Source organism: Falco cherrug, chromosome 14, assembly GCF_023634085.1.
Source record: "Falco cherrug isolate bFalChe1 chromosome 14, bFalChe1.pri, whole genome shotgun sequence".
Taxonomy (NCBI): domain Eukaryota; kingdom Metazoa; phylum Chordata; class Aves; order Falconiformes; family Falconidae; genus Falco; species Falco cherrug.
In genome coordinates, this window is record NC_073710.1 from 1717720 (window position 1) to 1732135 (window position 14416).

Here is a 14416-nt window from a genome sequence, read left to right on the forward strand (position 1 = left end):
TAAGAATGGGAAGAAAAAAAATCCCTGAAGTAGTCCTCAGTGTCACTGGCTTTTTGTAAGTAGGCAATGTCACTTTTAGTAACCCTCAGTGTTTAGGAATAAACAGCAGTAAGACCTTTAAAAAATCTGATGTGGTGGTTTTGCTTTGCAAGACTGGCTTTGGGAACTGAACTCTAGTGGGTATAACATGCTTTTCTGTGTTCTGTGCTGATGAGGCAATGTGTGGGGCAGGCAGATGAAGGGAGCCCTGCCAGTTTGGGCCTCCCTTGAACGTGTCTTCTGGGTGAAGACCATCTGAGTACTTGCCTTGAGTTGTATCTTCTAGCACACTGTTGCTGACTGAGAGCTGCTTCTTACATCTAGGCCCAGGGGGCTTTTGGGTGTGGGAACAGCCTGATGGCCTTTGTTCTGAAACCAAGCCTGATGCTGTGGCAGCAGGACGCCAGGGATTGCGTGAACCCGTTACTGTCATGTACACATTGCTATGGAGAGCATGCCAGCCTACTGCAGCTGGCTGGAGCTGAACGTATGTGTTCCTAGTGTATTAGTTTTTGTCTAGTTTATCATGTCCTGTAACCCACGTGTGCACAAATCAGTCCAGGCTCTTCAGCAGTAAGGTTCTTCTGCAGTGAACCAGGGTCAGCGAATGTGGAAGCTTCGCTCTGCTCAAACGGTACCATCGTCTCAGCCTACGTGCAACACGCAGTTGGGCTGGACCCTTATACCCTGCCGGCCTGACGTGGTTTGGGGGACGCTGTCTTGCTCCTTTCCTGCCAGAGTCTGCAGTAAGCTCTGCTGCTGTGAACTGCGCGTGCTGGGCTCCCCCAGTAATTCCTAGGGCAGTTTGAAGCAACAGCCACGGGAGGGGCCTTGTCCGGGGAGGCCAGCGGTCAGCAGCCAGGAGAGTGGGCACTGAGTTCAAGACTGTTTTTGTGCAGGCCCTGTCTTAACTGCTTCAAGTTGAAGGTAGTGAGAACCCTGTTTGGCCTGTGAGATCAAACTAGGTGTCCAAGGGACTTTCTGTTGTGTCTGCTAGGCAGAAACACAACTCACGTGAGATTCAAAGCAGAGCTGAGGCTGCGCTGCCTTGTCCGAGGTTTGAGCGCAGGAGCAGAGCGGATGTCATGGCTGGCAGAGGCCGTGAAAATGAAGTATTGCCGCTTGCTTTGTAAGGAGGGAAGTGGTGAGAAATCTGCCAGGAACTAGTAGCAGAGGCGGAGATGGGCAGACGCTTGGCTGTGCCATTTTAGCCACTGTGAGATGTGCTGATCACACGGGGTGCTGGGTGCTGCCCAGTGGGTGCAGGATTCGCTTCCGCTGGAGCGGGCAGTGCCCCGGGGGGTCCTGCGGCACTGCGATGGGCTGGGGAGGGGCAGGCTGCAGGGGCTGGTGCCCTGGCTTCTGCTGCTTTCTTCTTCACAAAGTGCCACTTGCTTATTCCTCAGCTGGAAAGCCTCACAAGTAGAGTTAGGATTGACTGCATGCGTGTTTAAAGGCTGTGATTCACAGAGATCAGAAAGGCAAGAGATCAGCAGGTCATCCCCATGTCTGTTCTCTCTTTGCCAGCCTGAGCTCAGTGTTGAACACGTACCGTGCCGAAGCTCAAAGCCCTTCTGCCAGGGGCAGATTTGCCATGATGTGGCCCCTGGCCGCAGTGGATGGAGCTGTGCTCTGCCTGTGGCCGTTCCCACCTCTACAATATGTCCTCATGAATTTGTTGGTACAAGGAGAGACAGGGAGAAGAAAAGTTGCATCTACCCTCTTCTCCCCATCACTTGTTGGAGGGAGTGGTTCTAGCTGCCAAGGAGCAAGAAAAGCAGCCTTGGCGAAGTTGCCACCCACGGTAGCCCTGGAAGCCTCTGGCCATGGGAGCGGCGTGCCTGGGAAGGCAGCCAGCCACGTGGAGCAAGGCAGGAGGTGGCAGCTGCCGTGGTTCCTTTGGGTCTGCTGGAGCAGGAGATCAGTGAGAAGAGATGATGGGAGCAGAGCAGGAGGAGAGGGGGAGTATCCGAAGGCTCTCAGGCAGCAGGTCCAGCAGTCAGTATGGTTCTCCCCTGTTCAAAGGGGTCCTGAAGTCCCTTCACTTACCGTTGTAAATGGTGTGACATCTCAGGAAATAAACTGCAGGACCACTTCCAGGCTGCGCATCATTGCTTGGGTGAAACCAAAGACTGGAGTAAAGAGAGCTGGAGGTATGTGGGGAGGCAAAGGAGAGGAGGAGGCAGGAGCTGGAGAGGGACCTTGGAATAGAAAAGAACCCAGAAGGGGCTCAAGAGAAGAATTGAAGACAAGAGAGAAGAGGAAGATGGTGAGCTTCTGCCTCTCCCAGGCACTATTGCCATCGAGTATGCTTAATGGGCTTCACTCCACAGAGGAAATTGCTCCTGGGAGCCTCTTTTTCCCTGAGCACTGAGGGCTGGCCAGGCTTTCCTGCACAGGTGCCAAGCTTGCTGGGAGCCTGGCAGAGCCATCCCCATTTGGGGGGTCTGCAGGAGAGCAGAGCGGCACGAAGAGCAGCGCGCTGCCACTGCTGGACTGCTCCTTGGCCATTGTGGAAAATTACAAGGGGCAGCAAAGCCCCAAAAAGCCAAGGCATTTGTTCTCGTTTTTGAAACACTTCGTTAATGTCATTGACAATACCAGCAGGTTCCTGAGATTAGCAGGCTTCTATTTTTGAAGAGCTATTTCTCATGGCAGGCTGCCGAGCAGCGCCAGCGGCCTTCGTATCCTTTCTATCTGGATTGGCAGAACACACTGTGGTCTTTTGCCTTTCATTAGCCTTTGTGAAGCCGTACAGCTGCAGCTCTTCACAGTGCTCCCCCATGCCTTGGGGGAAAGGCACCTTCTTCAGATTTTCCAGCTAGCCCTGTGGCAAGGCAGAAATCCCTGGTGTTTTAGGACAGAAGGCACTTTTCTTCCAGGTGCTGGGTCGCAGGCAAGGCGCAGGCAGCACTCGGGCTGAGCAGAGTTTGGGCTGCAAGGAGCGCGTAGGGACATAGAGGCAGGTTGCAGAGCGCAGCGTGTACCACCTCAGGGTGCTCTCTGGCTGGGCCAAGATCTAGGTGTGGTGTTCCAGGCACAGCTTCTCAGGGGAACGGCACATCGTGCTGATGCAGAAGATGAGGGATGTGGCTGCCTTGGTGCATGTTTCTGGCCACAGCTGCAGCGCTGCATCCTGCTGTGTCAGGATGTGGCATTGCTGGAGCCACAGAGAAGGCAGCTGGCATTCCCTTGGGGAAGGTGAGGTTCCTCAGCTTGTCAGCTCAGCCTCATTGGAAACACAGAGCATGGAACCTACTTCTCCCCAGCTCCAGCTGGAAGGTGTAAGAGCACAGCAGCACCCCACGATCAGTCATGGCACTGAAATGCATTGCAAACTGCTCTTGGCCCTGTTTCAGGCTCAGGTTCTCATTCACAACTACGCATTAAAAGCATTTTACTTTCAATTAGCGTATGAAATGGAGGAGAGACACCAAGGATGAAGATTGCTTTAAAAGCTTGGAAGCCATCTTCTGTTTATGCTGGGATCCTATAAGATCGGACAAAAATAGCTTCACCATAAGAATCCCAGTTTGCCTACAGATGAGCTTGAGAAACTGCAACCTTAAAAATCCCAGCCTTACCCCCACCCCCCCTCCAGATTTTATTGTGCCTGGAAATGGGCAGTGGTAAGAAGCTGCCTCCTGAGGGTTGTGATGGTGCTGTTCCACCTCTGTTATGATGCCTTAGCACAAAAAACAGCAAAAAGCAGAAGGAGGTTGTGAAAGCTCAACCTGCAGTCTCAGCTTGTGTGGCTTATAAGGCTGGGCCCGTCTCTAGCTGTCCTGTTAGTCCCTTGAGAGCTCTCCCTAGGTAAAGCAGCAGCATGAGGAGGATTATGACAAACCCCTACAAACAGGAGGTTTTTTGCTGAACATAAAAGGCAAATTGTTCCCTAACTTCAGACCAAGGAGCTGCCAAATGCTTAGGATGCAGCATGTGTTTTTTTCTCAGGCATTGAAGCAAAAGAGTGAGGAGATGATGACATAGTCCCATAGGTGGGGACCGTGGCAGTGATGTACTTGGGAGAAAGCAGTAAAGTGGATACAAAGGTCAAGGCACCATCAAAACAATCTTCTGATGTGCCCGTTTCTCTTGATATAGCACCGTCCTCTGCAGCGTGGCTGTATCTTGGTTGGGCAGGCTCCCATCACAGCAATGATTTAAGGTGAGTTTCTTGCCTTCACGTCACTTACAAATACAAGATTGGCAGTTGGGGTGTTTAATTGACACCTGGGGAGTGGGAGCTGATGATCCTGCAGCCCCTTTCCTAAGTGCCTTTTGTGCCCGTGGGTGGCTGAGCAGCCACTTCTACTGCAGGGGGGCGACTCTGGCTGGGCTCAGGGAGCGTAGGGTCATGGGGGGAGCCATGCACAGGCCCTGGTCATCATTAATGGAACACCTGTTGGAGTCCCACCCTTTAGCAAAGGCTTTCAGAGGAGAGTCCTGCCTCACCTGTGCTGGTGGAGACCGGAGGAGCACTGAGGAGTGGAGCAGAGCTGAGCCAGGTGCAGCCCATGTTTCCCTGGGCAGGGCTGTACTGTGTTGTCCTGCCCCTGTGAATGTGGCTGCGGTGAAACCAGCAGGTTACTCCGAGTTTGGACCAAATCAGCAGGGTTTATTGCAGTCATGGTGGATTTACCAAGCCCTTGCCTGAAGGCTGAGCTGTGATTTTTCCTTTCAGTTTGGGCTTTCAGGTACACAAATGCAGCTCTAGCTGCCTGACTGTGAGGCCATCCCATGCTGATGCAAGCAGAATGGAGCAAACAGATCATTGCCTCCCCAGCTTGCCAGGCCTTGTCACCGCCACACTGCTCTCCTGATGAACACTACTCTGAATTCACACCAGCATCCTTCAAGTGAGGCCCTCCCTGCACAGCCCTGGGCAAACAGTGGCATTTAACCCCTGGGCATCCCTGCAAAGCAATGCCACCCTTGCCCCCAGAGCCCTGGCTGACCAGGCTGTGCCTGCGGCTTCAGCTGAGTCAGCATGGCAGGATGGCACAGGGAAAGGAAAATCGCTGTGAATCAGGCCTTGGGAACAGCATCTGCTTCGTGGCAGAGACCAGTCTAATCTCCTTAGCAATCATCTCAATCGTAGAATCAGCAGGATGCTAATTAGTTGAGAGGCACTTAAAGACAGACATTGAGATCCCTCCCAGCTTTTAGTGGAATCCTTTTGGTTTGGCAGTTGTAGCTGGCTGCTCTCCTAATGAGTAGGTCTGCCTTGGGACTAAAGACCTTCTTGGGGTGCCTTGACACCAGTTACCCTGCAGCTGCCCATCCCTCTCTGCTGGGTCTGGCTGGGGTGTTCACACAGGTGAGATGATGCCATATCTGTGTGCTGCCAGGGAAGCACCCACACCAGCCTCCCTCTCCTGCCTGAGGGAACCAGCAGACACCCCAACCTACTTCTGCCCAGCCCCTCTGGCCTGGAGCCAGCGTCCCCCTCGACCCTGAAAGCCCACAAGCTGATTAAACTCAGCATGTTAATTGGCTGCGACAAGTAGTTTTGTTATCTTACATTTAGCTACTGATTGGGTATGTGTGACTGGATTCACAGCAAAGGTTGGTGCCAAGCTGGCCAAAGCCCCTTGTTTGGTCCGCTGTAAGATGAGGGATGGGGCTCCAGAAGCTCTGCCAGGACCAGCTGTACACCAGTGGTACAGCCACACAGCCAGCAGCAACCACATCAAGGAGGATTTTACCCCAGGGTTGTGCAACAGCCTGCTGCAGGAGGAGGTGATGGCTGGAACAGAAGTGGGTTTGAACAGGTATTTGGCACCCACTGGTGAGAACCACTCTTTCCAGGGCTGCTCGACACCAGGATTGTATTTAAAGGCCCCAAACTGGAAGGATGCACAGGCTGGTATCCAGCCCTCCCCGTGCTAGTTTGATGACTTCGTCTTAGTTTTGTCTTGTGCTTCTGTAAAGGACAGGGCTAAAAAGGGAAGGAGAGGACAGGTGGGCAGGGAGGTGTGTGCTGCATGGCTGGGTTGGTGCTCCCACACGTGGCCCCAGAAGTGCTCCTGGTGTCAGGTGGGGTCCATGCTGCCCTTAATGGGAAGCTACTGAAATTTGGTGCCTCCAGCTCTGGCAGGTACGGTAGGGGCTGGAGGGGCAGCAGGCTGGCCACCTGGAGGGGCTAGAGCTGCAGGCTGGTGGCTGTGTGCAGGGAAGAGAGGCATGTTCAAATCCCCAGTTACCAAAGTGCCTGCGCTTTTGTCCTGGTTAAAGGTTGGGTACCTTGAGAAAAAGACTCTAGAGCTGTTGGCCCCTGCTTCCCATCATTGGTGGGTCAGGGTGTCCTTGAGCCCCCCCATCTCCAGCCTCCAGAGTGTGATGCAGGCTCTCCAGAGAGGAGCAGTTACTGAGTTAAGAGACAATGAGGGATTGTGAGGACACACTGGTGGGTTTTGGTTAAAAAAAAAGAAAAAAATCTCCAAAGTCCTGTCTGAGGCACTCGGACATACTGAATGTGCCTTTCCAAGGAGTTGGAGAGCTGAGAGAGGAAGGTTCGTGGTCTTCTAGTGAGCCACAATCTGTGGGAGGAAGGGATGAAGACTTGCCTCTGTAGTGGAGAGGGCTGTTGAAAAGGGGTGATGTTAACAGTTAACCCACTGTCCTGGGATAGCGTGTGATGGGCCCTTTGCCCAGCATCTGCCAGGTCCGTGGCCCAAATGCAGCGTAACGAGAGTGCATTAGTGAGAAGTGAGATGAAATCATTAGGATTGATGGATCCCCCCCCCAGAGCCAGGGGTATTGATCAGCTGCGGGCCAAGGAGAAGGTCAGGGGCAGAGCTGGTGGGGTGCAGGCAAAGGGAGCTGGGTATTTGGCTGCTCCTGTGAAGGCTTTCAGGACAAACAAGGAGGAAGGGACACAGGTGGCTGCTCAGGCCCCTCCAGATGCCTCCTCCTGCCCAGGTAAGGATTGGTTGTGCTGGAGCCCTTCCTACGTGTGCGGCTCTGCCTGATGCATCCCGCTCCTGACCCAGGCACCCCAGCAGGGAAGCCGATGCCTGGAAAACCTCAGACGTGTTGTTCCCTGTGCTCCAGGCTCCTCTCTTTTCATGACTGTGACCCTAGGGAGCCCCCAGCTCCACTTCTGTTAGCCTCCACCACCCAAACACAGGGAGTTCACTCCCCGGCTGGTTTTGCCCAAGGCTTTGCCGTCCCTCCTGTCTGACATCCCCTCCTTGGCTCTGTCACCCACCCAAGAAGCTGGGCCAGGGTCCCAGCCTGGCTCCATCTCAATGTGCTGATGAGGTCCTGGGAGTTTTGGCAGTGCAAAGAGAACCAGCTTGGCTTGCCTGGGTCAACCTCTGCCTGCACAAGCAAAGGAACACCGAAGCCATCCGGGACTGCTGCAGCCATCTGTGAGACTTCCCAAGAGACACCCCCCTTGGGACATCCGTATCCAGCCAATCTTAGGTTTGAGCTTATTTTCATGGGCAGCCTGCTGACGTGTCCGCTGCAGGCAATAGGCATCTGCCACCTTCCAAGGAGAGACGGTGGGTGCCCATCCCACCAGGGCTCCCTGCGGTTTGCACACAGAGGGGAGAACCCAAATCCAGCCTTGTGCAGGGATCAGCAGCGTCTGGTTGTCTCAGTAGGAGGGTTGCTGGGCTCACGTGAGCTTGCTTCTTATCTTTCTGATGTTAGAAGCCAAATATAACCTGCTTTAAAATACCTGCCTGGCCAGCCCGAGTGCCTCTGCATCGCTGGGAAATCTGTGTTTCAAGACCCAAGTGCCCTCAGCTGCTAGCACGTCCTGGTCTTGCCATGAGGGGACCTTGGTGTGTGCTCATGGGGCTCCCTGGTACCCAGGCAGGAGTGGGACCCCCTCACACCTCCCAGCTGAGCTGTGCATCGCCAATCAGTGGAGAGGTGCAGCCCACACACACCTGGGCCCTGTGTCTCCAAATGCATTTGGTGGCAACTGTGGAGCTGTGGAAACTGAGAACAATTGAGTCTTCCCACTCCATCACCCTCCCCTTAAACTCTCACAGCAGCTCGCAGCCAGAGAAGCCAGCCCTTGGAAACAGCATTATCCCGCTCTCCAAGGGAAGGTGAGAGTGGGCAGCGTTGTTCCATCCCAGTGGGTGCTGTGTAACTGAAAATGCTGCTTAATGCTGACTTTGAGAACGTGCCAGTCTCTGGCTTCGGTGGAGAGAGACCCTGCTGTGTCTGCTCTGTCTCACACCTATCAACTTGCTAAATGCATCTGCACACGTGCAGTTACTCTGCATGGCTTGGCTCTCCTCTGCTGACAGGTATTTATTTAAAGCCTGCCTTGGCTCTGGAAAGGGGCTGTCGCAGAAGTGGCATGGTGGGGACAGGCGCTGCTGCTGCCTGCTGCCGTGGCTGGGAGGAGGCAGGGAGGGATGGAGGGGGCTGCTCAGGGGAGATGGGCAGGAGGTTGGCCTGTGGGCCCTAAGGCCTTGGCAGCCCAGCAAGTCACAGAGGGGCTGCAGGTGGGCTCTTCAGGCAAGGACCTGGGAAATAGCACATCCAGAAAACATGCGTGTTCCAGTGGTGGGAGAGCTCTTCATGCGCCAGGCCTGTTCCCACAGCCGTCTCTCCCTAGGTGCCTCTCTGTGCATTTTGAGGCACTTGTCCAAAGCAACATGTTTGCTGGTGCTAAGACACCTTGATGCCACATAAAGCATCATTCATTTTTCACTTTTCCTTTGAGAGCCTTTCTCTGTTTGTCCCTGGTACAGCTCCGAGGGGTACAGGGCGGGGATGTGTGTGTGTGCAATGAGAGTGGAGGTTGCACCTGCTTTTGGTGCCTGCAAAATCCAAGGGAGATGGGTGAACTTTTCTGTGGTTTCCATGTATTGTGATCAAGGTTCTGGTGCTCCTGGGATGAGTGGTTCCTGGGACAGTCACGGAGATGTTTGCATCCACATTCCCTGCTGGATGCGTCTGATCCCTGGTCTGGAAAGCCACGCATTGTCCCCTCTGCATGGAGGCAGGAGCACAAGTGAATGCCAGCTCTTGAGGGACCCCTGCATCCTCTGCCTGGCCTTGGAGCAGCGATGGCAGGCACTGAAATGATGCCTGGTGGCATCAGCCTTTCTGGGCTGGTGCTGGAGAATGAGGAGGACCTGCCTCTCTACCCTCTGCTCCATTAGGAGCAGGCGTATCTCCCCCTGGCTCTCCAGGCCCACGAAGTGCAATGCCTGAGCTGAGATCAGGGTTGAGCAGCTTCACCACAAGAAGGGAACTCAAGGCAGCGCAGTGCCGCATGTGCGCTGCAGGCACGCTGAGCTCCGGGGCCACATCCCTCCCTCTGTAAATCAACTTTGCTCCACTGCGCTTGGCAGATGAATGCAGCCAGTGGACCCAGACCTTCAATCCCAGGCAGATGTGCCTGTGCAGAGGCAGCTCTGAAAACAGCTGATGGCAAAGGCTTCCTTGTTCCTGGCCCAAGGGTGCTGCTGAGCCATGGGAATTTTTCTTGGTGGGTTGCTGGGCTTTTTCTTCCTTCTGGCTTTTGGACAAAATCCTCCCGCTTCCCTGAGGCAGAGGGGCTGTGAGCGCTTGGAGGAGCAGCCATCCTGCAGAACCGGTGGGCAGCTCGAGCAGTGAAAGCCGGGGGGGGGGGGGGGGGGGGAGGGATGGGACTCGGGGTCTGAATGAACAGAGAAACTTGAACAGGGCCCAGCCCTATTAGAGAGATGTAGGAGAACATCTTGTTAGGGCAGAGCCTGCAGCCAGGATGGAAAATTACTGGTAGCCCCGTTGGCAGGGCAGGAGCAGCTGAGGCGGGGGCTGGCGGCTCTCCAGCCCCAGCACATGCTTTGTGCTGCGGTGGGGGAGCAGACAGGGCACGGCACATTTCTGCCCTGTGCCAGGTCACGGAGGCAACGCTCCCCGTTTCAGGCTCGCAGGCTGCATTGCAGGAGGAGGATGCTGAGCTCCCTGCAGGGTTGCATCTTTCCAGGCAGCTTCAGCAAAATGCGTGGTGGTGGGCTGGAGAGCAGCATGGCTGGCTCCTGGCTGTTGCTGCCTGCAGCCCAAGCTGTGAGCTCATGCACAGTTCTGGGGGGACCAACCTGCCCTGGGACCAACCTGGTGGCTCTGGGCAGGGTTTCCAAGGGTCAGTCTTGAGGTGTCCAAGGTCTAATTGCCCTGCTGTCATTCTGGCCCAGATTATTTGGAAGCCAGCAAGCCGTGTGCCTTTCGCTGCCCTGGGGATGCAAGGCTGGGGCAGATTGTGCCTGCCCTGGAGTGGGCAGGCAATGGGATGCAGGATGGGGCCCATCACCAACAGTCAATGCTCCAGCACTGCTGCCTTGAGCCCAAACCAGCCTGGTAGCCCCCTTGCTATGGCCACAGCTCCACTTCACATGGCTGCAAGCCTGTGGAGCAGCTCCACCTAGAAGACACCTGTGCCTCAGCAGAAACACATCCCTATGGCCACCGAGACCACCCTCTCTTCTTGTGCTTTGTGTGCACTGCTGGTTTCTGAGGGGTAGCTCCCGGGCATTTTTGGAAATAGGCCCTTGGGATACGTCTTACTAACTGCTAATTCTCCTTGTTTCTGCCCCTTTTGAACAGCGTGACAAAACCAGCCCATCAAAGGTCCAGGGCCAGCAGCCACATGCTCCAAACAATGTCTTTATTTAAGGGCAGCAGTTAAAACATCATGCTTGCGCATAGCCAAGGCTAAATTTAGCTCTGACTCCTTTGTGCATTGTCACTGGACTGCATGCGCCTCAGGGTGGTACCTAAGCCCCATGAAACACTTCAATACAGGCTCATCGACCGTGCCAATCCCCTGACCAGCCAACATGGGCAGCCAGCACGGGCCCCAGGCTGCTTCTCCTCCTGTCCCGAAATTAGCCCTGTGTGCAGCACAGGATGCACCCCGGAGCTGTCAACCATGCCCGCCCCAGAGCTTGCATTCAGACCTCTGCTTCCCTTGCTGGTCATCTCTGTGGTCACTCTCTGCTCCTCCAGCAGATGGGTTCTTGCAGCATTGCCAGCACTGGGTGCCATAGTGGACAGGGTGGCAGTGGGGTTGAGGGTCCCAGCTCACCTCTGGTGGGTTGAGTTGGCACCGTGGTCCTTCCAGCAGGAGCTTTGTGGAGGAACAGGGCTGTGCTGGAACATTTTTGTTAGAGTTTTATGGCTTTTACCCTCCTTTTCATGAAATCTCTCCAGGTTTCTTCCAGAGATGGGGGAAATGAAAGGTCCCAGGGCCTCATGTCCTGCCACGTCCCCTCTGCCAACACCAGAATTGTGGGGTTCAGCAGTTTTGGCTGCTCTGCATCCCTGCTTGCAGGCATGACAGCTGAGGCAGCTCCAGTGGTGGGGATCCTGGCTAGCAGGGCAGGCCATTGCTTTCAAGCTGGTCTTTTTAAGGGAGGTGACTCTTGGAGAGGGAGGGGGACCCTGCTGGGAGCTGAGCTTTCACTGGAGCGCCAGCAGAATCCCTATTCCAGCTCTCTTTTCCCCATCCACCTGGCCTGCTCTCTGCCACACCACGCTGAAAGCGGAGCTGCCACAAGGCTGCCTGTGGATGAGGCTTGTGAGCCTGGTGGCCCCTGCCTGGCCCAGCCGCTCAGTCCCTCAGTTTCCCTATCAACAAATCCCACAAGAAGATCTACATGGAGATATGTGAAACCTTCATGTGGGCGTTTCTGGCTTGCAGGGGTGCTCGGTACAGGTAGGCAGCATAAAACCCCATCCCCACCTATGCACATAACCCTGGGCTTCAGGGAGGACCTGCAGCCCCTGTTGGGGGTTGGACCAGCAGGTTGACCAGCAGGGTCAACTGGATCCATCCCAGGGTCCCTGGCTGTCTGCTGTGCTCTGGCTATGGAGCCATGACTCAGAGCTCCATCCTGCTCTGACAGCTCCTCCTGTGCTCCCTGTGCCACTGTTGGTATGGGCAGTGGAAGATTATTTTGTGCTACCAGTGCACCAGGGAAGGAGCCGACTACAAAATGATGCTGGCTGGGGTGCGTCCTTGGGAGACCCACCAGATAGCTGGGGGGGAGGATCCAGCTCCCAGCCAGGAGGCTTAAAATACCATCTCCTGCTGCCTGCCTTGGCCCCCTCTGCTCACCGTGTGGGAGGACAGAGGCTGGCTGGGGATGAGGGGGTGAATGGCCCTGGGATGGCACACTCCGCTCCAGCCCACCAGCCCACAGTGGCAGGGCAGAGGCTTGGGTCTGGCAAGTGGTGCTGTGCTTCTGGCAGTCTTTGCTGTGCTGCTTATGACCGGACCGCAGCACTCAACTTCTTCCTCCAACTTCTGGCTCTGTCCTGCTGGAGTGGATGCCCGGCACGCTGTGGCAAAGACACGGTGGCTCCCAGGCTGCTCAGGTTTTGTGGGAGCCTGGCGAGGAGTCCCCCGTGCTGCTGGGGCGGCCGGCACAGCTGGGAACCCCAGACCTGAGTGCCATGGGGGAGCTCTGCAAGGTGTATTTGGAGCTTGATCTATCCCCCCTGAGCCCCACTTGCTTTGGTGAACTGAGGGTCAGGCTGCCAGCCTGAGCCTGTGTCCATCACCACCCACCTGCTCTGATATGTGTGGCAGCACAAAGGAGGTGGGAATCTGGCCCAAGCCCCAGGACACCATAGCCAAGCCCAGCTGAGAGTGACCAAGAGGTTTGGCTGTGGCAGCACTTGGTGGATACGCTTCTCCAGGCAGGCCCTGGGCACCGGGGAACACCCCAACATGATCCCCCCTCTTTGGCACAGGGGACGGGACATCCCTCAGTCAGCTGCAGCCCAACTTCAATGCCATCACTGACACCTCTGGGCAGAGGGCTCCTCGGGTCCTTGGGAAGCACCAATGTCACAGCAGCATCTGGAAATTAACATCAGGAATGTATGACTAAACGCTGGGAGACAACACAAGTCTGCAAGCAGTATCCATCCCCAAACCCCCAGCAAGGTCCTAGGGAGTCCCTGTCTGGGGCTGTGACCTCCCTAATGCCACCTCTGGAGCCAGACCTCTGTTTTACTGGCTTAGTGTCGCATGGCTGAGCTAAAAGCACATGGAAAGCCACATGGAAAATGCTACTTTGACCTGCATCAAAATGCAGTGAAAAATAACGTGGAAAAATCCATGCTTCCCTTTAATCGTGCAGTTTAGGGTGTGGAAGTTTCTGCTTGTGGGTGATGTCTGAACCCCCACGTGAGGTTACACCCCAGTCCCTCTAGGTTAGAGCACAAGCTCTGTGCTCTTCCCAAGCCTAATTAATTGTGCAATTACTCCAGCCACATGGCCCTGCTCCTTTGGCAAGGTAGCCATCTAAAAGCTGTTATTTGATGAAGCTGGATTCCATGCAGATCAGATAAATCCCCAGCATGAAAAATCATTTATTCCTATAGAAATCACGAGCAATTGGAGGAGGAGGAGGAGGTTTAAATTTGCAGAATGTCAGGAAGATCTGAATCCAATCCCATCTCAACCCTGACCTGTTCCGAGCAAACCCCTCAGATGCTGGCCCCACAGAAGAGGGTGAAGGGCAGCCCTTGAAGGCAGGGAAGATCTGACCCCATTGAAATGCTGGGTGCTGGCTGGCTCTTAGTTGAGGTTTAAAGGGTCCCTGTGCTCCCTGACACCCCAAGTATTTTCTCCCTTTGAGGTGAGAAGGTGAACACAGCCTGGATGCAAAGCTCTGGTGACTCAGCAGGAGAGGCTGAAATCAGCTGAAAACTGGTTGCCGTCCAAAAAGCCTGGGACAAGCTGTTAAAACAGAGGTACCAGGGGTGGAGATGAATGTATGAGCGGACATTCCTCCAGCCCCTCAGCAGGCGTTTGTAGGACGAGCTGCCTGTGGCCACCCTCAAGGTAGCCCATGGCCCAGCAGTGAAAGCTGCTGTGAAGCACAGGGGTATGTTGGCCACTGCAGCTGGCCAAGGGGTGACAAGGCTGAGTTCTGGAATATCTGGTTCAACCCAGGTGCTGCGAGCAGCCTGTGAGCACCCACTGCCATCCTGCAAATGTAGGGTTGGGGACAAATTTGGATGTTTGGATGAGGGTGGTGCTAACAAGACCCTGAGTCAACCCCCGCTGAGATGCCAGAGCTGCTCCCAAGGCCAATGGCTGGTGGTTACAGGGACTGCCAAGAAATCCCTTTCCAAGGCTAGCCTAGGTCTCCTGCTGGCTGATCTTCAGAACCTCCAGGGCAGAGGTTGTCTCCAAGATCCCAGCACCCAAATCCCAACCCTCTTGCAGTGTCTTGCATGGACCCTTCTTGGTGTAGGAGAACCTGAGCCTCATGCGTCCAACAAAAAAACCTTGGCTTTCCCATGCTGACAAGTAAACAGCACTGAAACACAGGATGAGACAGCATCAGGCCCTGGACTCATGCACTCTATTGTTGCAATGGTGATAGGAGAAATTTTACTT